Below are 24,888 nucleotides of genomic sequence, written 5' to 3' on the forward strand. Positions count from 1 at the left end.
ATCCCAGCCCCAGATGCACAGGAGGAGAGACTGGAGTAGATTTTCTGTCGGGCACTCGGTGTTGAAAGTGTAGATGGCTTAATACACGGAAGCCTAGTATCTTCGTCTAACTCACAGTTGAGGGAGGTGGGAAGGAATTGGGTAAGCAAAATTTTACATGCGAGCCTTCAGGTGAAAGACAGTTGTAATTCGTTAAAGTGGAAAACTCTGGCTGGTTTGATTAAATTGCAATTAGGTGCAGTATTTTCAGTCCATTAAGTAGATGGGGTAGGGGACAGAAAGCAGATGGCTTAGCTACACAGATGAAAGTCTAAAATAGAAAGGTCAAGGCTTTTCCTTTCCTCCCAGTTTTTATGGGCTTGAAATAGAAAGTTTACAATTGCTTTTCTTTCTGAATGGAATTGTTCTGAAATAATGACAAAGGAGAATACGAACAAGTTTCCGAGAACACTGGTAAACCTGGGGAGTCTTTCCCCATTCTGCTGATAGTTGTAATGAAATGTGTTACTCTGTACCCCTCAGAAAGTTTACTACTGCAAGATTCACTGCAGTTAAATTCACTTCTTGGATCTTCTCAAAAACCTAGATTAAGAGAAGGACCTGGAAAGTAAATGTTTTGTCTTTATCCAACCTAACAGACACCTGATCAAATCACTCTTCCTGTTAAAACAGAGGCTTGTCAATAGGGAAAAAGTATTTAACATGTCTGCTGTAGAAGTGGACTGTGTTGATGTCCCACACTTTATATGCTATTTAAAATTTAATTTTGAAATACTATCTGGTTACCAAAGTAATAATGCTTTTTGGGAAATGCAAAAGGTAAAATGGCATGTAATACCACTACCCAGATATAAACAGTATTACCATCTTAGAGTATTTCTTCCTAGTGTTTGTAAAGTATCATAGAAAAGGGCTTATGAAATGTCATTTTTAATACTATATAAAGACACTTAAGACTTCCTGCTTAAAGTAAAATGGAAATGTTTACCAAAGTGGAAGGATTTATCTCAGCATCAGACTAATTCTATTTTGACAATTCTTACCTTTACAAATGCAGTTGCAGAATTAAAGAAACACACATTTAAATATTAGAGAAGGTCCATTTTAAAAAAAAGAGTCATTACTTTAGAACAACTTTGAACATGTGCCATTGAAGGTTTTTTAAAAAATGAAATCTATGTAAAGATGATGGTAAGTAGATGTGTGTTTTTCCACATGGAAAGGAAGCAAGATTTTCAATACATGTATAAACTAGAAAAGTATTCAAATTATAAAATGGCCATCTAATTGAGAACAGAAGTTTAGATTTGAAGTAAAACTAGCAAAATTAAAGTTGGAAAACATTATTTCACCTTAAATCAGAGATTTCATCATATATACTGTTTTGTGCAGAAGCTATTAACCTATTTTTATTCAGATATAAAATGGCTGGCTTGTTTATGTAAAGTATCTTCAAGGTCCTTAACAGATTAAAAAAAAAAAAAACCAAGTCTCAGTTTAAAAACACATACTTTTAATGCTTTTATTTTTTATTTTGTTATTTATAAAGGAAAATCATATCACTTAGCCACAAGAATCGAGACTGGAAGACATTGGAGGGATAGATCATTTTCCTGTTCGCTTTATTTTACAGATGAGAGAACTGAGGATCCAGATTCAGAAATGACAAATTATGTACAAATGATTCCAACATTTCCATAATCTCTGAACCTCAGAACTCTCCGACATATTGAAATGTTGGGTTGTCAAATTTCCTAGGAAATACTTTGAAATAATTCTGATTAGGGATATGTTGGAATTGCTAATTTGGAGAAGGTGAAGATTTTTTTTTCCCAAAATATTTTCTCAAATACCCACTCTGTTTATTTTGGGAATTCTTAATATTCTTTAAAACCTCTGTCATGCTTGTCAAATAGTGCTAAAATTCTTAAATGAAGTTACTTGAAATATATATTCACCAATTTCACAGTTGGGACTAATGTAAGAATTACACTGCGTATAATAACAGTTTCATAAATCTCTAGCGTGTTTTTTTCTGTTAGTATTTTAGAAATATACAGTATGAAACTGCTAAACAGACAGGTTCGCTGAAGAAGAAAAGGGTGCTTACCTTCTCAATACTGTTTATGTATACACTGGCAGAAATTTTACTTTTAAAAATGTAGTGAATGTCTTTGTCGCTATTTTGCTTCTCTCAGAGTTTTTAGAATAAGAACAGCAGATATATTTATCATTCTTCATTTTGGTAAACACAAAGCTTAGGATTAGCTTGAGATAAGCAGTTGCTTAGATAAGTAAAGGATCAAGGTTTAAATGGACAAAATATGGTTATAATTAGCAACTTAAAAGTTTTTCAGTGTTCGGGACAGAATTTTTGCCATTAGGCTTCAAAATAGGAAATATGTACTTAGATATTTCTCTGCTAGATATAAACATGTAACATTTTGAAAGAAAAATAATTCAAAATGGTAAAATTCCCCTTGGATGAGAAAGATGTCTGTTGTGGGGTATAAATACTTTTTTTTTTTTTTTTCCATGATTCTTCCAGTAATTTTTTTTTTTAATTTTTATTTATTTATTTATTTATTTTTATTTACGGCTGTGTTGGGTCTTCGTTTCTGTGCGACGGCTTTCTCTAGTTGCGGCAAGCGGGGGCCACTCTTCATTGCGGTGCGCGGGCCTCTCATTATCGCGGCCTCTCTTGTTGCGGAGCACAGGCTCCAGACGCGCAGGCTCAGTAGTTGTGGCTCACGGGCCTAGTTGCTCCGCGGCATGTGGGATCCTCCCAGACCAGCGCTCGAACCCGTGTTCCCTGCATTGGCAGGCAGATTCTCAACCACTGCGCCACCAGGGAATCCCTTTTTTTTTTTTTTTTTAATTCATTCATTTATTTTTGGCTATATTGGGTCTTCGCTGCTGTGCCTGGGCTTTCTCTGGTTGCTGTGAGCGGGGGCTACTCTTCGTTGTGATGCGCGGGCTTCTCATGCGGTGGCTTCTCTTGTTGTAGAGCATGGGCTCTAGGCGCAGGCTTCAGTAGTTGTGGCCCGCGGGCTCTAGAGCGCAGGCTCAGTAATTGTGGCACACTGGCTTCGTTTGCTCCGCGGCATATGGGATCTTCCCAGACCAGGGTTCGAACCTGTGTCCCCTGCCTTGGCATGCGGATTCTTAACCCCACCAGGGAACCCCCCTAAATACTTTTTTTAAAGGACCATTTAAACAATTTTGTTTCAACTAATTAAACCTTAAGAATCAATAATAAATTCATGCAATACTTTAGAACTATATCACTGAATTCGTCTATTACTTGTCAATAAAATATTCCAATGACTTGGAACCTTTAGCTGTTAGTATAAAAATTATCTCCTTTACTCCTTTAAACTAAAATGCCCCCCAAGAGATTAAAATAAATACTTTCTAATGACATAATATTAGGATTTCTGAGGTTAGTGAATCTCTTTGAAAAGGTGGAGGTGAGATATTTTATAACTTTGAAATAATTTGCAAATAAAATTTACAGCTGATCTTGTAGCAGATATGAATAACCTTGGATAGGCTACATGGGTCAGTACTGTATTCTATTTCTCTATATTTTACTGGGGATAAATCTATTTGTTTTAACCCAGCAGAAACAAATACTCTGAAGTCTTTATTAGAACTGTATGTCATTACGTTTTTAGAGCAGTTTTTTCCTTAGTTGTTCATTTAGTCTGGGTTGGACTTCTCAAGGGGGAGACAGATATCCCAGCAGCCTGACAAAGTTAAGTACTTACACATGGTTTACAGTAGTAATGAGGGTGGGCACTTTAAAAATGGCTTGGAAAAGAAAATCATTGTTTATAGTTACTAATAATTCAGGTATATTGAGTTATGTGCCTCATTAATGACTTTGAGATAGGTTAGAAAACCATTAAACTTTGTCTATGTATATATATGGAAAAATACATGGATGCAAGTTATACTACTCATTTAGAATACCTTTTTTTCTTATTAAAAAGTAGTAAGAAGTAGCAAAAAGAAGACAATAAATACCAACCATTCAGTGTAAGCTGTACTTTTCAGGTTTTTCTTCTACCTCTCAGGCTGCCACTTCTCTGTGAGCTTTTAATACTCTGCCTAACCCTTTTATATTGGTGTTTGGTCCTTGGCCTTTTCTTTCTCTCTTTTTTTTTAAAAAAAATATTTATTTATTTATTTGGTTGTACTGGCTCTTAGTTGCAGCAGGCGGTCTCCTTATTGTGGCTCACAGGCTTCTTAGTTGTGGCTCACTGGCTCCTTAGTTGCAGCACATGAGCTCCTTAGTTGTGGCCCTTGGGCTCCTTAGTTGCGGCTTGCCAGCTCCTTACTTGTGGCAAGTGGGCTCCTTAGTTGTGGCAGGCAGATGCCTTAGTTGTGGCATGTGAACTCTTGCTTGTGGCATGCATGTGGGGTCTAGTTCCCTGACCAAGGATGGAACCCGGGCCCCCTGCATTGGGAGTGTGGAGTCTTATCTACTGTGCCACCAGGGAAGTCCTGGTCCTTGGCCTTTTCAAGTCTGGTTGACTTATTTGTCTGTAGTCAACATCAATCTCTCCCATGATTGTGGTTATTGTAGTTATTCTAATGGCTCCCGACTCTGTCTCCGTCCCTGCTTTGACTGCTAATTGAATGGCTCTATCTAGATGGCTAAATATCTTCTCAAATTAAACTGTCCAAAACTGAATTTAATCCTCCACCTCCCTCTCTCTCCCCTGCAGAAGACAAAACTAAAACCTAATTCTCTTTTTGGTGGGTTCATCCCTGATTTCTCCTTCTCTCACCCTCACATTCAGTCAAATTTTGCCTTATAAATAGCTCATAAATATGTCCTTCACCATCCCCACTCTTCCCAGTCTTACTCTTCAATATATTCTCCCCAGTGTAGCCAGTGATTCCTCTAGAGTCTAGATTATGTAGATTGACTAATTGTCACCCACTGCTTAAACATTTTTACTCTTTCCCTGGAGTTAGCCAAACTGTGAGGTCAAAGGCACAGTCCTCCAGAAAGCCAGGTCTGCCTGAGGCAGAAGTTTGCAAGGAGTTAGGGTCCAAATACAAAGTTAGAGGGAAGAGTTCACAGAAGACCACCCTCACTTCTGACACTGACTATAAGTTTGGGGTTTCTCAAAAACACCTCCAGATTTGATAATTCACTAGAAAGAACTCGCTGAAAGCTATTATATTAATGGATTATGGTTCATTATAAGGAAAAGATACAAATTAGAACCAGCCAAAGGAAGGGATGCATGAGATGCTATCTAGAAGGGTTTCAAATGTGAAGCTTCCATTGTCCTCAGGAATGTGTTTCTCTCTCATGGAGTACTGCCAACCCAAGAAGCTCACCTGAGCTGCCGTGTCCAGAGTTTTTATTGGGACTTACTGATTGATTGCTCACATGGTTGAACTTAGTTTCCAGTCTCCCCTCAGGCTGATACCATGTGATCCAAGGGGCCCACCTGAATAACGAAGACAATCCTATTACTTTAGAAATAGGGATTTAGAGGTTACTCCCAGGAACTGAGGACAAAGGCCAGACCTCTCTTTGGGCAAAGCCAATTATTTACTGTACACCTTCATCACCTATTTCTCCATTGCCCTCCAGATAAAATCCAAACAAAGCTTTATAATCTTATCAGCCTCATCCCTGAATCACTATCCACCCACTCCATCCCACCTCTAGAAGCTACGCTTCAGCTGTTTTAGACTATTAATATATTAGTTTGAATGTGCTGTGTTTGCTCTTACTTCTGCACCTTTGGATATAACATACTATTCCTTCTTCTTGATCTACCATGCTATCCCACCCTCACCTCACCCAGTCCAATCTCTTACCCATTCTTTAGGTCTCCATTTAACATCACTTCCTTTGTTCACCAACCTCACACTCATAATGAGTTAGGTGTCTCTTCCACGTCCTCTTACAGAATACTCAGTGCTTATTCCTTTTGTAGCACTTGTTTAATTTATTATTTTTTTGTCCACAAATATTTATATATCTTTTACTTGACTAGTGGTCTTCAAAATAAGGTGTACCCAAAATAATCCATTTCAGTGAAGGAATAAAATATTAAAATCTTTTTCCTTGTATACAAAATATGAACTTAAGGGAATTCCCTGGCTGACCAGTGGTTTGGACTCAGTACTTTCACTGCCGTGGCCTGGGTTGAGTCCCTGGTGAGGGAACTAAGATATCCTGCAAGACATACGGTGTGACCAAAAAAAAAAATGAACTTAGGTGCTAGTAATACTTGATGTGGGAAGCATGCAGTCTTAGCCGGAGGTAACTCCTGGAGGAGACAGTATGTCTCTCACAAAAAGCAAAGCCCTTACCTTGGAATACACTCTTTTTCCCAGGCCTGAGGAATGTAAAAGAGATTAGCTAAGCTATCTCAAGCCAGGAGACCTCAGGGAACTGAGAGTCCTGGTTGTTCCCTATGGCTGGGGGCTGTGTGTGAGCCTGGTTAAGGGAAGATAATGTTCAAGGATAGTTGTTGTAAACTTGTTGACGTCCATGGTAGTGACTGAACTGAGACGATAAGCAATTCCATGGGATTATTGTCTAATAATAAGTTCCTTTTTTGTCTATATAAGATTCAGTAAATTCTAAATAAAGTGCCTAGCAACCATCAGTTGTCTTGGTCCTTCTGACCCCATTCTCGCGGTGCTATTCAGTCCCTTACCCCTCTCCGTCGGGACCTGGAAGACCCCCTGCGGTGGCTGGACCATCGCAACTTGATATATTGATTGAGGTTGGCAGCTTGTTCTGTATGACAGCTGACTTCATGTCAGACATGGTAAATGAGGTATCCTGATGAAGTGCAAGTTTCTTAGCTTAGAAGAGGTGACAGTGGCACCCTTACTCCAGTTTTCAGAACATTATGAATTATTGCAGTTTACCTGCTCTGATTAAATCGATTCATTGATTATATTTACTGGTTTTAACAAAATTAGCCCTTACAAAATAGACAATTGACTTTAAAGATTCCTGCAAAGTGCTCGCTTTGACAGCACATATACTAAAATTGGAAGGATACAGAGAAGATTAGCATGGCCCCTGCACAAAGATGACACGAAATTCGTGAAGCGTTCCTGAGGAGACTCTGGTGCTCGCCATGGCTGACGAAAAGCCCAAGGAAGGAGTCAAGACTGACAACAACGATCATAATAATTTGATGGGGCAGGATGGTTCTGTGGTGCAGTTTAAGATTAAGAGGCGTACACCACTTAGTAAACTAATGAAAGCCTATTGTGAACAACAGGGTTTGTCAATGAGGCAGATCAGATTCCGATTTGATGGGCAGCCAATCAATGAAACAGACACACCTGCACAGTTGAAAATGGAGGATGAAGATACAATAGATGTGTTCCAGCAGCAGACAGGTGTCTACTAAAAAGGGAACCTGCTACTTTACTCCAGAATTCTGTTCCTCCAGACCAAGGAGACATTCTCAATTAGAAAACTGCAATTTGGTTCCACCACATCCTGACTCCTGCTGTGTAGTTTCTCTATTCTTTCATTTTCCTCTTCCCCATTCCTTTATTGTACATAAAGTAAATGGTGTATATGCACAAGCATATTGCATTTTTTTTTTTAAGTAAATGGGCAATGGTATGTTTTGATTGACATCAAATGGAGATGGAATGGGGAAAAATACTGGTTCTGTGAAAATACCCGCTTTTGTCCATGAGTGGCATGCTCATCAGCTCTTATCTTTATATTCCAGTAAGTTATTTTGCTCTCACTGTTTAACAAAAAAAGAACAACATAAAAATTCTTGCATACCTTGTTCGATTGGAGAATTTTAATGTTTTTCATTTATCATTGTAAAACCAAGGACAATTTTACAACTTTTTTGTATGTAGCTGTTACATGAACATGTATGTTCATGTTACAATCTGTCTTTAAGTAGGGATAAATTACTCTAAAAGAAATGAATCCTAGATAGTTTTCCCTTCAAGTCAAGTTTAAATAAACTTCTTGTTTAAAATGAAAAAAAAAAAAAAGATTCCTGAAAAGAAATCATGGGTTGAACATAATACTTGTAATGCACATGTAAAAAGGAACAAAACTTAAGAGCCTATATTTCTCCCATCCTTACTTGTATTAGATTTTTTTAAAGGTGATTATATTTGATGAGAAATCCACAAAAATGGAACTATTAAGTAGATTATGTGGAATACAGCTTACTCAAAGAAATACTAATATATTGCTGGTGAGAGTGGTGTGTATGCATGGATGTGTATGTATGCAATTTATATTTGTATATATACACACATGAGAAATGTGTATCTACATTTGGGGTGGGGGTATTCATGATGCTCCAAATTTTTTTTTTTATTCTTTTTTTTTTAAACATCTTTATTGGAGTCTAATTGCTTTACATTGTTGTATTAGTTTCTGCTGTATAACAAAGTGAATCAGCTATACATATACATATATCCCTATATCTCCTCCCTCTTGCGTCTCCCTCCCACCCTTCCTATCCCACCCCTCTAGCTGGTCACAAAGCTCCAAGCTGATGTCCCTGTGCTATGCGGCTGCTTCCCACTATCTATTTTGTGTTTGGTAGTGTATATATGTCAATGCTACTCTCTCACTTTGTCCCAGCTTACCCTTCCCCCTCCCTGTGTCCTCAAGTCCATTCTCTACGTCTGCCTCTTTATTCCTGTCCTGCCCCTAGGTTCTTCAGAACCATTTTTAAAAATTTTTTTTAGAGTCCATATATATGTGTTAGCGTACGGTATTTGTTTTCTCTTTCTGACTTACTTTACTTTGTATGACAGACTCTGGGTCCATCCACCTCACTACAGATAACTCAATTTTGTTTCTTTTTATGGCTGGGTAATATTCAATTGTATATATGTGCCACATCTTCTTTATCCATTTATCTGTCGATGACACTTAGGTTGTTTCCATGTCCTGGCTATTGTAAATAGAGCTGCAATGAACATTGTGGTACATGACTCTTTTTGAATTATGGTTTTCTCAGGGTATATGCCCAGCAGTGGGATTGCTGGGTCGTATGGTAGTTCTATTTTTAGTTTTTTAAGGAACCTCCATACTGTTCTCCATAGTGGCTGTATCAATTTACATTCCCACCAACAGTGCAGGAGGGTTCCCTTTTCTCCACACCCTCTCCACACCTTGTTTGTAGATTTTTTGATGATGGCCATTCTGACTGGCGTGAGGTGATGCATCATTGTAGTTTTGATTTGCATTTCTCTAATGATTAGTGATGTTGAGCATCCTTTCATGTGTTTGTTAGCAATCTGTATGTCTTCTTTGGAGAAGTGTCAGTTTAGGTCTTCTGCCCATTTTTGGATTGGGTTGTTTGTTTTTTTGATATTGAACTGCATGAGCTGCTTGTAAATTGTGGAGATTAATCCTTTGTCAGTTGCTTCATTTGCAAATATTTTCTCTCATTCTGAGGGTTGTCTTTTCATCTTGTTTATGGTTGCTCCAAATTTTTTGATAGAGTGCTTGAGCAAGTGTTTGGAGGCAGTTGCATTAGATTATTAGCTACATGTTTGCCATCACATCCCTAGGTCAGTAATGACAGGGACATATACAACACACAGTAAATATTTGCTGATCCAGTGAATGAGCCAAGAGATTAAAAATAAGATATTATTCTTACTACTTTAAACTGCTTTTTAAAAAACTTAGTAAATTTTGCTATTCTCATATTTTTAAAACTTTTTATTATAGCAAATTTAAAGTATATAAAAAATAGTGTCCTTACCACCCAACCTCAGCAATGACCAATTTGTGGCCAATCTGTTTTCATCTATATCTTCACACGTCTCACCCCACCTCCCATTATTTATATTCTGTGTAATTTTTAAATGAATACACAATAATTTGATCACAGTTCTATTAAACATTTTAGGTGTTACCAATTTTTGGTTGCTCTAAGAATATTTTGACGGTCATCCTTTGAGCACACCTTTGGTTTTCTTAGAGTGTATTTATATATAGTATACAGTGTTGGGATTACATTAAATATATTCACATATTTAAGGCTTTTGGTACATAGTTTTTAAATGTCTTCTAACAAGGTTTTACTAGTTTACTCTCTAAGCAGCTATATATAAGAAAAAGATTATTGGTGTTATGAAATGATTTAAACATTTAGAAAATAACAGAGAATAATAAAAATATCCATATACCCACCATTCAGTTTCAACAAATTATCATAATTGTTTAAGATTATTTTAAGGAAATAAAACATTTCATATGGAATTGAAGACTTTGTTGTCACTGTCTTCTATGAACCCATTCCCTTTTCTTTCTTTCCAGAGGTAATCTGTGAGTTTGGGGAATGTATCGTGCTCTATATTTTTATATTTTTACTACACACATATTTGTATGGTCAGTACATGGTGGGCTTTTTTTGTTTTTGTTTTCATAAGTAGCTATCTTGAGACTAACCTTTTTAAAAAAGATTTATTCATATTGATACACATAGATATAGTTTTTTCATTTTAGGTACTATATAGCATTCTATATGAGTGTATTTGTTTTGTTTATCTAATTTCCTATTGATGGACAGTTGAGTTTCTAATTTTTGCATGTTATGCACTATAATGGTTAAAAATAGCTGCTCTAGTGGGTAAATCCTGAAATCTCAAAAGCTTAACTTAATGTTAGTTTATTTCTTGCTCATAGAGTACCTTCAATGGAGAAGGCACTGTGTTCTATGGAGTGATTAAGGGACTCAGGCTAATAGAGAGTCTGTCATCTTTTTTTTTTTTTTTGAAATGAATAGCCCAGTTTGCTTTTTTTTTTAAAGAAATTCACGTTCTTTTATTTATTTATTTATGACTGTGTTGAGTCTTCGTTTCTGTGCGAGGGCTTTCTCTAGTTGCGGCAAGTGGGGACCACTCTTCATCGCGGTGCGCGGGCCTCTCACCATCGCGGCCTCTCTTGTTGCGGAGCACAGGCTCCAGACGCGCAGGCTCAGTAATTGTGGCTCACGGGCCCAGTTGCTCCGTGGCATGTGGGATCTTCCCAGACCAGGGCTCGAACCCGTGTCCCCTGCATTGGCAGGCAGATTCTCAACCACTGTGCCACCAGGGAAGCCCGAGTCTGTCATCTTAAATTTGTGGTTTCCAAGGTTGCTCTAGGCATCAAAATACATCCAGCAAACATAAGAGTGGAGAATGGTATTGGAGGTTTTTAGGGGCCAGTCCTTAGAAGTGGCATATATAATTTTGTTCACTTTCCATTGACTAGAATTCCAGTCACGTGACACCACCTAGGGCCCACATTTCCCAGCAAACAGGACTGGGAAATGTAGCCACTGGCTTGGCAGTTAAGAAACAACTTTATACTATGTAGAAAAAACCACATAACTTTGGTGGATAGCTGGTATTCTCTGCTTTACAAATAATTCTACAGTTTGGACATGTCTCCTTGTGTATGTGTTCATAGATTTCTTGAGTATATACCTAGAAATGGAATTGTCAGATTGAAGTTACATACACTTTTACTTTGTTAGATATTGACAGATTACTTTGTCCAGCAGCACTGTATGAGAGGTCTGGTTTCTCCATGTTCTCACTAATATTTGAATTGCAGTACTGCTTGTCTTGTATTTCTACACAGCTGTGTGCTGTTAATGCCACTGAACTCTGTTGGAAAGAGGAGAATAGTTATAGGTGACTGTGGTCTTGGTTTAGGGCATTTTGGAGGAGGACACTTGCCTAAAAGTCTAGACCAGTGCTGTCCAATAGAAACATAATTGAGCCACATATATAATTTAAAGTTTTCTATTAACCACATTTTAAAAATGGAAAGACAGTGAATTTAGTTTAATAATTTATTTTATTTAACCCAATGTATCTAAATATGTTATCATTTAAACATGTGATCAGTATTAAAATATTATTGAGATATTTTTCATTTTTTATAGCAAGTTTTCAAAATCCTGTTTGTATCTTACACTTAAAGCACATCTCAATTGGAATATCCCATTTAAAATATTTAGTAGCCACTTGGGGCTAATGGCTACTGTATTGAATGGCACAGGTTTAGATTTAATAACAAAAACTTTAATTCTATAACACATATCTGACATTTAATTTCAAAGTCATATTCATTTATTTATTTAATATTTATTTATTTATTTGGTTGCCCCGGGTCTTAGTTGCGGCAGGCAGCCTCCTGAGTTGCAGCTCTAGGGCTCCTTAGTTGCAGCTGACTGGCTACTTAGTTGAGGCATGCAACTCTTAGTTGCGGCATGCATGTGAGATCTAGTTCCCTGACCAAGGATTGAACCCAGGCCCCCTGCATTGGGGGCGCGGAGTCTTATTCACTGTGTCACCAGGGAAGTCCCTCAAAGTCATATTTAAATGGATGCTCACTCCAATTACCAAATTCATATTTATCTAGCCTTTGGAGAAACAGCAAGCTGAATTTGTTTTTCCTAGATTTCTTTCTTTGACTAGAGAACTATATATATATATATATACACACACATATATATACACATATATATGTAAGAGCTTTTATTTATTTCTTTTGGCCATGCTGTGCGGCATGCAGAATCTTAGTTCTGTGACCAGGGATCGAACCCATGCCTCCTGCAGTGGAAATGCAGAGTCCTAATAACCACTGGACTGCCAGGGAAGTCCGGAGAATAATATGATTTAGATTTAGATTATCGAATTGTTAATTTCTCCTCACATAGTTTATAGTGTGGTAGTTTTCTATTGCTGTGTAACATGCTACTGAAACTTAGTGGCTTAAAACAACATCCATTTATTATCTTACCGTTTTGTAGGTCAGAAGTCTGGTAATGTTCAGCTGGGTTCTCTGCTTAAGGTCTCTCGAGTCAAGGCTGAAGTCAAAATGTTGGCCAGGCTGGACTCTTATCTGGAGGCTGAGGGGAAGGCTCCACTTCCCAGCCCATTCAGGTTGTTAACAGTCTAGATCTTTGTTATAGATCTGAGGTTCCCATTTCCTTGCTGGCTGTGGGGTGGTGATGAGGTGGGCTGATTATCTATTGATAGAAACCACCCACTTTCCTTTTCATATGGCCCTCTCTATCTTCATACCAGCAGTGGCACATCAAGTCTTCCTTATGCTTCAGTCTCTCTCGCTTCCCCTGCTATCAGTCAGAGAAAGCTCTATGCTTGTAAGGGCTCATGTGATTAGATCAGGTCCTCCAAGATAATCTCCCTGTCTTAAGATCAACTTGCCATATAGTATAACACAATCACAGGAGTGATATCAAATTAGTATTCACAGATTTTAGTGAGCATCTTTGGGGGACCATTTTGGTAATTCTTTGTGCTACAGTAGAGAAGGAAGATGGAAGAACATTTTAATTATTTTGTTTAGAGGTCTTTTAATTTCACTTCTGAATGAAAGAAAAATACTTTGCCCATTTCTTTTTGTCTCTACTCCCACCAGTGTGGTCCAAGCTTCCATCACCTCTTGGCTGGCTGTAGCAGTACTCCTAACTGCTATTTCTTGTTCCACGTTTCCCTCCCTTCAGTCAGTTTTCCATATAACAGTCATCTGGGTCTCACCTTGCTCAGCCACTATGCTTTAGTCACAGTGGTCTTGATTTAGTTCCCAGAAACTGCCATGCTCTGTCCTGCCTCAGGGACTCTGTATTTTTGTTTTCTTTGCCCCAGCAACTTGCCCCCTTCTCTACAACTGTCCAACTCAACCATTAGATCTTATCTTAAATATCTCTTCCTCATAGAGGTGTTTCTTTACCTATGGTCTAAATTAAGTCTTGGTTTTTGGTTTCCATGGTATCCTTTACTTTTTCTCTATATCCACTTATCATAATTTATACATATATGTATTCATGTGTTAGTTATTTGATGTCTCTGTCCCACACTGAGGGCAACAGATAAAGAATGTTTTGTTTACCTTTGTGTATCCAGCACCTAGTACAGGTCCTGGCACATAGTAGGCACTCATTAAATATTTATTGAATAAATGAATGAATCTTCAACTTTTTCTCTGCTCGGTCCAGGTTGTTTCCTTTCTAGATTTTTATAGGCCTATTCTCATTACCTTCTTTCTCTTTGTTATTATTTTCTTCCTTTGCTCTACTCTGAGTGGTGGAGGAACGTGGCTTCCTGTTTTATGTTATTGTTGGTATGTGTTAACATTTTCAACTAGCAGCAGAAATATGTTTGCAGTTTTTATTACTGATTAATACTCCACAGTTTTGTAAATGAAAATTTTTGTGGACTTAGAAGAGTAGTCTTATGTAAATTCTTTGAGAATATTGTCAACAATGACAATTTTGAAGCATAATAATACTTTGTAGAGAGTAATGAGCTAGTTAAAAGGTTCAGAGTATTCTTTTTTTTTTAAATTTATTTATTTATTTATATTTATTTTTGGCTGTGTTGGGTCTTCATTTCTGTGCGAGGGCTTTCTCTAGTCGTGGCAAGCGGGAGCCACTCTTCATCGCGGTGCGCAGGCCTCTCACTATCGCGGCCTCTCTTGTGTGGAGCACAAGCTCCAGACGCGCAGGCTCAGTAGTTGTGGCTCACGGGCCCAGTTGCTCCGCGGCATGTGGGATGTGGGATCTTCCCAGACCAGGGCTCGAACCTGTGTCCCCTGCATTGGCAGGCGGATTCTTAACCACTGTGCCACCAGGGAAGCCCGGTTGAGAGTATTCTTAATTCCTTGTGTGTATTTTCACTTAAGATTTTACCTTCTGGTGTATAGCTCTGAGGAAAACCAGTCCATTACTTCCTGTCTTAGTTTAAGTCATCAAAGAAAAAGAACCGAAAGACTTTAACACAACACTATAAATCAACTATACTTCAATAAAAAAAAAAATTAAAAATAAAAAGAACCAAAAGTCTTATCTGCTGGGTTAGAAATAGCAAAGAAGAGCTTTTCCTGGTGACTTGATTTCATAATGAATTATAAGATTCCTACAGAAACATTACAGTTTTTGTCTTTTATAGATTTGAAGCATTTGACCTACTTCTACCACAAGGCACAGCCTCTGATCTTTGATATTTATTCACATTTTTCTACTTTGTGAATCTAAAAACAAAAACTAAAATAAAAACCGGTTTTTAATAAGCTTGTTTCTTGAGAAGTATATTGTGCTACAGCCAGTTTTCACATTTGCATATAAAAATAAGCAACAAAAATGTAATGCTTTTAAGTTGATATATATATTATTTATAAAATTGTCTTTGAGGTGTGTGGTATATAAAATTCTTTCTTAGGCTAAAACTCTAGAGGGCAAGAAACATGCTGTAAACATGTTCTTCATTGAACCTAACAAGTTATCACATAAATAATGAGAGGTGATAGTCATTAAATCAGGCTATCACTGATTTTGCAATAGGAATGACCTCTGAAGTTTTGGAATTTGATTTCTGGCAACACTGAATATTTATTAGTTCATATAGTCTTGGTTTAGGCAGCTTATAAATAATCTCATATACTACTTAGAAGGAGACTTGTATTATTCACAGTCTACTTATACAATCAGAGGAACATAAATATTTTGTTTTTCAAGGTCATATGGAAAGTTAGCTGTGCATCTAAAAATAATTTTCAGTCTTTTAAGACAGATAAATACAACTTTGCATTTAAATGCCCTTTACCAGGGTAGTCTCTAATCATAAATATCTTTCTATAAGACTTAGTTAGAAGTGTAAACCAGAGGTTTACACCTCTGCACCTGAAATAATAATTGTAGAACTAGTAATAGTAAGCTGCTCCTGTTTCTGTTGTTGCTACTACATTTATTGAGAGCTTGCTCAGGCACTGTTTTATATTTAATACCTCAGTTAATCCTTGCAAAAACTATTTGATGTTAGGTTCTATTATTAGCCCAATTTGCAGATGCGAAGGCCAAGGCACAGAAAGTTTAAAGAACTCAAGTTTCCACCATCAGTGGTGTCACTAGGACATGAACCCAGGCAGACTGATTCCAGGGGTTATAGCTATAAAGTTCATTTTATGATTTTCATGCTATGTTACAAACATGTTTCTATAGGGAAAAATCACAGTGAAGATGCAATTCAATTGTTTGAATTTTGAGCACTGCCATTTCTGAGTTTAGGCTCTTATTTCTTGCCTTGATTACTTTGGTAGCCTCCTAACTAATGTGCCTGCCGTTAGTCTCTTTTCCCTCTAATCTAGGCTCCCTGGGTTTTCTGACATAATTGAATTCACTGCAGTTCTCTAAAGATATCAAATTATTTCTTGCCTCTCTGCCTTTGTAGATGCTGTTTCTTCCTCATGGAACATCACTTTCTTGGCTAACTATAACTAACCTACCTTTTGAGGGAGAGAGGGTGGTTGGATTTTTACTATCTTCAACCATAAAGTGCTATATTATTAACTATAAATAAAGAACATGCTAAGGTTTTTGCACCAAATATTTTTCTAAACTCTGGCCTCTAATGAAAGACAAGAAAAAACTAAAAATTCATGCTGCTTATTAAAAACACAATTGAAATCCAGAAATTCTTTAAACAATAGACTGACAGAAAGTTCACAACTTGGTATATAGCTCATAAGGTGCCTGGAGATTATTTTTTTCCATTTTGTACTTGACTAATCCTGCAATCTATTTCGAGTTTTTAACTTCAGTATTAATTGTTGAAGTAGCCAAAGGCACCTATTTTCTATAGAGTTTTAATGCCTAATATAATAGCCATCTACCCAACACAGTGTTTCTTGGAAAGAAATCCTTTAAAATTTTTTAAAATTAAGTATAAAGAGAAGTATTCTTTTGTTCAGTTAGTTTGCAATCTATACTAATGTCATATATTCAGTATGTTATCTTTTAAAAGCCAGTAAAATACATATTGGTCATTAATAAGCAGTGGATTATAGATTAATATAAAGCAGTGATCACTTGTTTTCTAGAAGTGTATTCCCATCATTGGGTCCTTATGCTGTAACATGGTTTTGGAATCATTATCATTGTAAAATCATTATTTCTTTGCATAATGCACTCAAGAATGGCTCAAAATAAAGCCTGTCCTTTAGTCAGAATTCCATTTTATATATTAAAATATCCAGTTTATGTTCAACATATACATGATGTTAAAGTAAAACTATCCTTGACTATCAAGGAGAGGGAGGAGGAAATAGGACAAGTGATATCACCTTCTAATGTAGGTCTGTAAAAATATATTGAAGAAGTGCACAGGCGCGCAGGTCCAGCGAGCGCAGGCGCAAAAAGGGCGCAGCTGGAGCGCAGCTGGGTGTCCAGCTTGCGGGTGTCCGAGCTGCCGCGGCCGGAGAGGAGTGGCCGGAACTGCTTGAATATCCACATTTCAGTTTCTGCACCTATCAAGAGTTTTAATTCATCATGGATAATCTGTTAGCAGAAGAAATACAGCTGAGGGCTAACCAGGTTACTGATGAGTCTCTGGAAAGTACAAGGAGAATCCTGGGTTTAGCCACTGAGTCTCAGGATGCAGGAATGAAGGCTATCACTATGCTGGATGAACAAGGGGAACAACTAAAACGCATAGAAGAAGGCATGGACCAAATAAACAAAGACATGAGAGAAGCAGAGAAGACTTTAACAGAACTAAACAAGTGCTTTGGCTTTTGTGTATGCCCATGTAATAGGACAAAGAACTTTGAGTCTAGTGAAGCCTGTAAGGCAACATGGGGAGATGTTGGAGACAACTCTACTAGCAATGTAGTATCTAAGAAGCCAGGCCGAGTGACAAATGGTCAGCCTCAGCAAGCAATGACAGCAGCAACCAGCGGCTGATACATTAAATGTATAACAAATGATGCCAGGGGAGACGAAATAGAAGAGAACCTGACTCAAGTGGGCAGTATCCTAAGAAATCTAAAAAACATGGCCCTGGACATAGGCAATGAGATTGAGGCTCAAAATTGACAAATAGAACGGATCACAGAAAAGGCTGACACCAACAAAGATCGTATTGACAATGCCAGTGCCAGAGCAAAGAAACTCATTGACAGCTAAAGCTACTGCTGTACTTCTTTATCATTTATTCACCTCCCTAGCGCCTCCTTCAAAGCCATTACCTTTCCAGAGTTTGAAATTTTGGTTCCACACTCTTCTAATCGGGAGATGATGTGGAAGAAGATCTAGGAGTAACAGCCCCCCTATTCTTTTATTTTCTCTTTTTCCCTTGAGGGTAGACTGCTGCTTAGTTTTCCTTCTAGTATTTTCTTTCTTGGTCCATACTCTTAGGTTGGTTTTCATACATCATATATAGTGTTATTTTTCATTCTCTCCATTTACTTAGCAGGTTCTCCTGCTTTCAAAATTTGGAAGCATTGCCAAAGGCAGCCATGTAAAAGGCAGTGGGGGCAGGCACAAGGAGGAGAGGCAAGAGATAAGAAGTTGTTACCTCAGTAAAACCTGCAGACCCTAATGCCAAAAGTTGCATAACCACAGTGAAGATCTAGTTGGGTTTAATTTCTATTTAAGTTGCAGTTATTGCCAATTTAGGCCAATGCTTGGTTTTGGAGCCTGTATACACAATATTTTTGTTATACATCACAACTCTGCAACCTCTGCTTCAAAAAAGAATAGAATGAGTTTTCTTAAAGTGAGCTTAATTTCTGAACTCCTGGTGATTCATCTATGTACATAGATTGTGTGATCCCATTTCATATTGCACCATATAGGAATACATGGTATAAATGAATGGCTTTTTATTTTCATATTATTAATAGTATCATGGTCCCATTACAGGCCGATTAACCTCATAAATTTGTCATTAGTCTTTGAAGAAAAAATATGTAAATATGTATATATAATATGAGAATTTCTCTCTACAGCAGGGCTTAAAATTTTTTGGAAAAGTTTGACAAAGTACATCACATGAATTCAGATTTACCTCAATGCCAAGAATTATGTTTAGATAGGAAAAAAGAAACTTGTTTTGATCTCAGGTAGAAAATAGTTAGATTGCTTTGAGTTTTATGTAGCTTTAAACTATTTTTAAAACTAGAATTTATTCTGTTTCACTAAAAATGATTCAGAAAATTATGTCTTTGGTTTACTTATTGATGATTGCACTGTGATTCTCTTAGCCTTTTGTATTCAACTTCCAGAATCACATTTGTTTAGATCCTGAACAGTGTTATAAGAATCTGATTGGTATTTGTCACCTTTATTTAAAAACTAGCTTCTGCACACTTCAAAGCTATTAATGTTGATTGGTTTGACCAATAACCACTGTTTGATCCTTACAATTAAATTTTGTAACTAAAAAAAAAAAATATATATATATATATAAGATCAAAATACATTGAAAATCAAGTGTAAAATAAAAGCATTCTCTCAGAATGAGGCCTTATAAATACTCAAACCAATTAAACATTACAGTGGAAAAGTTCATTAAATATTACATTAAGTAATTAGTAATTTTTATATTCCTACATAGGTCAAAATTACCAAACCATGAAACTGAATTTCTTCTCATTTCCCCAAGGACTATGAAAGAGATTTTAATTAAGCTTTGCTATGTTAAGAATTTCCTTGATATTAGAAAGCTGTTTGTATGTTACTACAGCTTTTCTAAGTGACTGTCTACATAAAGATAACCTTATGTGTGTGTGGCTTGGTAATTTTGTGGTTAATGTATACCATGGAAAAGTTATTATAGGAATTCAATTCATGAAGCATATATGATCAGCTATGTTCAAGCAAGATATTGAATCATTTGGTATTTTGCAATATGTGTAATTAGTAGTAAATCCTAATATGATTAAAGACAGTGTCCTTTCTTGAAACTAATGTTAATGGCGTTTGTTTTCTTTACTTATTCACTTGTTTTTCACCTCATTATAGAAAGAATTTCAAGTGGCAAATTAATTTTACTATAATGGGAGTAATATTTATTTAGTCATCAAAAAAAGTTAAGTATCTACCATATGCTAAGCATTGTGCTAAATGCTGCTTATACAGAAATAAAATACATGTTCCTTTCCTCAAGAAGTGTGCGGTTTAGAGGAAAAGTCAGACAAGTTAACCAGCAAGTACAGTACAATGTGAGTACAATAAAAATTATTATTAACTCTGTTATGTAGGAGGTGATATACTAAGCGCATTACATTGTTATTTTCTATTTTTAAATCAGGAAATTAATATTTAGCAACATTAGTTAACTCATCTAAGGTCACACAGTAAGTGGTAGAATCAGAATTTGAACTCAGATGTGTCTGACTCCAAAGCTTTTTATCTTGCTGCCTCTCTATACTGGTAGGAGTTAAGACAGAGTGATGCAGAGGATTTATGGGGACCATAAGGTGGGTGTGCCAATGTAGGCTATTAGGTTCTGGAAGAGGATGCTTAAATTGAGTTTAGAAGACTAAATAAGAATTAGCCAAGAGGAAGAGGGAGCTGAAAAGCATTCCAGCAGAGAGACTAACTTGTGCAAAGGCATAGAGATGAGAAAGCGTAGCCCATTTGGGGCTTGTAAGCCCTTATTTCTCTGAATAAAGGAGAGTAAACCTGCAAGAAAAACTGGAGAAATAACCCTCAAATCATTCATTAATTCATTTATTCAGTCAATATTGGGCACTGTAGACTGTATTCACTGCATCTCTGGGATGATACTGGAATTTTTAAAACTACAAGTCATAGAAATGCCACTAATGTTAACAAAATGCCACATAATCAGGAAAGAGAAGAACTTTATGCTCTTTTGTCCTCTAATTTGTTTTATTTGGCTTTTAGAACAATGGCTTCTAAATTGTAAAATCTCTCTCTCTCTCTCTCTCTTTTTTCTGATCATTTCTCTCATCAATACTACCTGATGCCAAACTGTGTGGAGATTTTAGAACTGAAGACTGCCTAAAGTGTTCTCAATTCAACTATGCTAAATTCTATTTACTTCCTAAAGATTTAAGAAAGGCTAAGTATGTTTCTCTGTATCAGTATCCCCTGTATGACCTTATCTTTCAGAGGATAAATGTACTAAAAGTACTAAAATAGATCCTTTCAAGGACTTGTTTGGAGAGATAGACGCACATCAAGCTGCTAGATGGATATACAGGACAACGCAAGACCATGACCCAGATATAAATCAACATATAAAATCTAGGAGGTAGGCAATGGTTTTTCTGAGTTTGAAGGAGTGATGTTTATCATTAGACACATTTATCATTCAGTGATATGATTATTAGTTTGTTTTCTCCATCTTTACAATCTAAAGAGACAGTCTTCAACATTCATTTCAAATGCTGTCTTCTAGTAGAAGAATTTCCCTGAGGTCAGCTGGAAGTAATTATTCCCTCTCCTGAACTTCCCAGCATTTTATCTGTATCTTTTTAAAATACATCCAATAATTCCTTTTTATAATGTCATTTATATGCATGTCTCATCTCCTCTTTTAAACTGTACGTACCTTCATGTTTGATCCCCAGCACTAAGCTTTGTACATATACGGCATTGAGCTAATATTTAATGAATTAAAGCATAGCATCCCTATCATAAACTAAATCATTAGGGCAGTGTTTCTTAAAGTGTTGGACATGAATTACTTACTTCAGGATCACCTGGAATGTGTTGTTCAAAATGCAAGTTCCTGTGCTTCTGCCCACACCTACTGAATGAGAATTTCTGTGGTTTCCTGTAATCTTGTTTTGAGTAAAAACACTAGATAATTATGATGTACACTAAAGTTTGAGAACCCACTGCCTTAGGGAGAATGCAAGAATCCAAATTAAATTTACATTGAATTGCAGATGTGCTTAATGCTAAAAATAATAAAGTATAAACCATAATGGAAAAGAATATTAAAAAAGAATGTATGTATGTGTATAACTGAGTCACCTTGCTATACAGCAGAGACTGGCCCAACATTGTAAACCAACTATACTTCAATTAAAAAAAAAATAAAAAATAAAGTAGCGAGACTTCCCTGGTGGCGCAGTGGTTAAGAATCCGCCTGTCAATGCAGGAGACATGGGTTCGATCCCTGGTCCAGGAAGATCCCACATGTCGCAGAGGAACTAAGCCTGTGCACCACAACTACTGAGCCTGTGCTCTAGAGCCCGCGAACCATAACTACTGAAGCCCACATGCCTAGAGCCCGTGCTCCGCAACAAGAGAAGCCACCGCAGTGAGAAGCCCGCGCACCACAACGAAGAGTAGCCCCTGTTCGCTGCAACTAGAGAAAGCCCGCGTGCAGCAAAGAAGACCCAACGCAGCCAATAAATAAATAAATATTAAAAAACGGTATTTTGTACATAGCATATAAGATGAAAATATAAGAAGAAAGAAATGAACAGGAAGATATTCTCAGTGAAGTTTATCTGTATGTCAGGAAAGATCAGTGTTCAATATTCTGGAACTTTAGTCTTAAAAAGCATATTTAGATGTAAATAATTTAGAATATTGATGACCATTTTCTTTGAATGCATTTGAAGTAAAACACCATGGTTTTATAACTAAAGGCTAAGAAAAGATGCTTTGAACATTCTTATTGGCACATTCTTGTATTGCTGTATGCATAGATGTCTTTTAAGGCATGATTTCCTATAATATAGTTTGTGACTCATAGTTTTATTGTAAGAAATAGTGTGGTTTAGATACCATTTAACAATATATGCTTCTCCTTATCTTTAACAACACACTGTATTTTAGATTTACTTGTCTGTGAATGTTTTTATCTGTGATTTTTAAAAATATGAAATTGTTGGTAGAATGTCAACTATCTTGACTTATGTATTGTTTAAATTGATAAGGGCTAGGATAGGCTGTAGCAAGCAAGTCCAATATAGATCTTCATCATCCAGGTAGTTCTTTTATTTCTAAAATATAAATTGTTGGGCTTCCCTGGTGGCGTAGTGGTTAAGAATCCAATCCGCCTGCCAGTGCAGGGGACACGGGTTCAATCCCTAGTCTGGGAAGATCCCACGTGCCATGGAGCAACTAAGCCCACGCGCCACAACTACTGAGCCTGCACTCTAGAGCCTGCAAGCCACAACTACTGAAGCCCATGCGCCTAGAGACCGTGCTTCGCAACAAGGGAAGCCACCACAATGAGAAGCCTGAGCACCTCAACAAAGAGTAGCTCCCGCTCGTCACAACTAGAGAAAGCCCACGCGCAGCAACGAAGACCCAACACAGCCAAAAATAAATTTAAAAAAAAATTAAAATATAAATTGTTTTATAAACTTAGGCTGTTCTTATAATAGTAATAAAGATAAGAAGTGCTTATAATGGAGAAAACTGGTCCAGGTACTATGTATATATTAATTCATTTAATTCTCACAACAACCAAATGAAGTAGGCAGTGTTATCAACCATACTTTGCAGGTAAGGAAGCTAAGGTATTGAGAAAGAAATTTGTCCAAGTTCACATAGCTGGTAAGTGGCTAGGATATGAACCCCTACAGAGTAGCTTCAGAGTCAGCACTCTTAACCACTCTGCAATAACGTTATTATTTTTTTTTAACTAGCACATAACTTGACTTTGTCTTAGTCACTATCAGGAGCATTTTCCACAATAATAATAATAATTGGCAAATGTTTCCAAGTAAAAATTTTAAACAAATTCAGCGTATATCTAAACATCATCTTTTTTGAATGGTCTTAATGCTATTCTTACTTTTACTGATTTTACGTAGTAATATCAAGATTTCTTACTTAAAATTAGTTGGCTGTCAAAAGATTGTTTTGGCAATCTGATTGACACGAGTGAAAGTCCAGTAAGTTTATTTTATTTTTTTAATTTAATTTATTTTTAAAATTTTATTTGTTTTATTTTTTGGCTACGTTGGGTCTTCATTGCTGTGCACGGGCTTTCTCTATTTGTGGCGAGCAGGGGCTACTCTTTGTTGCAGTGCGCAGGCTTCTCATTGAGGTGGCTTCTCTTGTTGCAGAGCATGGGCTCTAGGTGCGTGGGCTTCAGTGGTTGCAGCATGTGGGCTCAGTAGTTGCAGCACGCAGGCCCTAGAGTGTGTGGGCTTCAGTAGTTGTGGCATGTGGGCTCAGTAGTTGTGGCACACGGGCTTAGTTGCTCCATGGCATGTGGGATCTTCCCGGACCAGGGGTTGAACCTGTGTCCCCTGCAGTGGCAGGTGGATTCTTAACCACTGTGCCACCAGGGAAGTCCCAGGTCCAGTCATTTTAATTTTCAGAAGCTATTGGAACACTTATCAGATTTTTAAAAAACTATATTTTTTAATTTATTTTTGGCTGCGTTGGGTCTTCGTTGCTGTGCGCTGGCTTTCTTTAGTTGCGGCAAGTGGGGGCTACTCTTCATTGTGGTGTGCGGGCTTCTCATCATGGTGGCTTCTCTTGATGCGGAGCATGGGCTCTAGGCACGTGGGCTTCAGCAGTTGTGGCACTCAGGCTCAGTAGTTGTGGCTTGTGGGCTGTAGAGCGCAGGCTCAGTAGTTGTGGCGCATGGGCTTAGTTGCTCCACGGCATGTGGGATCTTCCTGGACCAGGGCTCAAACCTGTGGCCCCTGCATTGGCTGGTGGATTCTTAAAAGCCACTGCGCCACCAGGGAAGCTCCACTTAACAGATTTTTAGAAAATAAAAAAGCTAGATAAATTTTCACACTGATCATTTAAAAAAATTATATATAAAAGATGTTTAGTAATATATATTCTTTTTGATAAAGCACTGAAGTTTTTCTCTACAAAAAGTACATTTTTTTTTTTTTAAAGAAATTCACGTTCTTTTTATTTATTTATTTATTTATGACTGTATTGGGTCTTCGTTTCTGTGCGAGGGCTTTCTCTAGTTGTGGCAAGTGGGGACCACTCTTCATCGCGGTGCGCGGGCCTCTCACCATCACGGCCTCTCTTGTTGTGGAGCACAGGCTCCAGACGCGCAGGCTCAGTAATTGTGGCTCACGGACCCAGTTGCTCCGTGGCATGTGGGATCTTCCCAGACCAGGGCTCGAACCCG

At 37.3% G+C, this 24,888-nt stretch overlaps 1 protein-coding gene and 2 pseudogenes across 4 annotated transcripts in view; all 3 read left to right on the forward strand.

The window, feature by feature from the left end:
- PPM1E (protein phosphatase, Mg2+/Mn2+ dependent 1E) overlaps positions 1-24,888 on the forward strand; it is a 201,642-nt gene that overhangs the window by 1,174 nt on the left and 175,580 nt on the right. The window lies entirely within an intron of this gene.
- Positions 4,865-7,639, forward strand: LOC309649766 (small ubiquitin-related modifier 2 pseudogene; annotated as a pseudogene). Its single transcript has one exon. The product of its transcript is annotated as a small ubiquitin-related modifier 2 pseudogene (transcript).
- LOC309649739 (synaptosomal-associated protein 23 pseudogene) overlaps positions 11,107-24,888 on the forward strand; it is a 424,755-nt pseudogene continuing 410,973 nt past the window's right edge. The window contains exon 1 of the transcript XR_014268704.1: positions 11,107-23,928. The product of XR_014268704.1 is annotated as a synaptosomal-associated protein 23 pseudogene (transcript). The remainder of the gene's footprint in view (positions 23,929-24,888) is intronic.

This window comes from Balaenoptera physalus, assembly GCF_965194825.1.
Source record: "Balaenoptera physalus genome assembly, chromosome: 20".
NCBI classification, from domain to species: domain Eukaryota; kingdom Metazoa; phylum Chordata; class Mammalia; order Artiodactyla; family Balaenopteridae; genus Balaenoptera; species Balaenoptera physalus.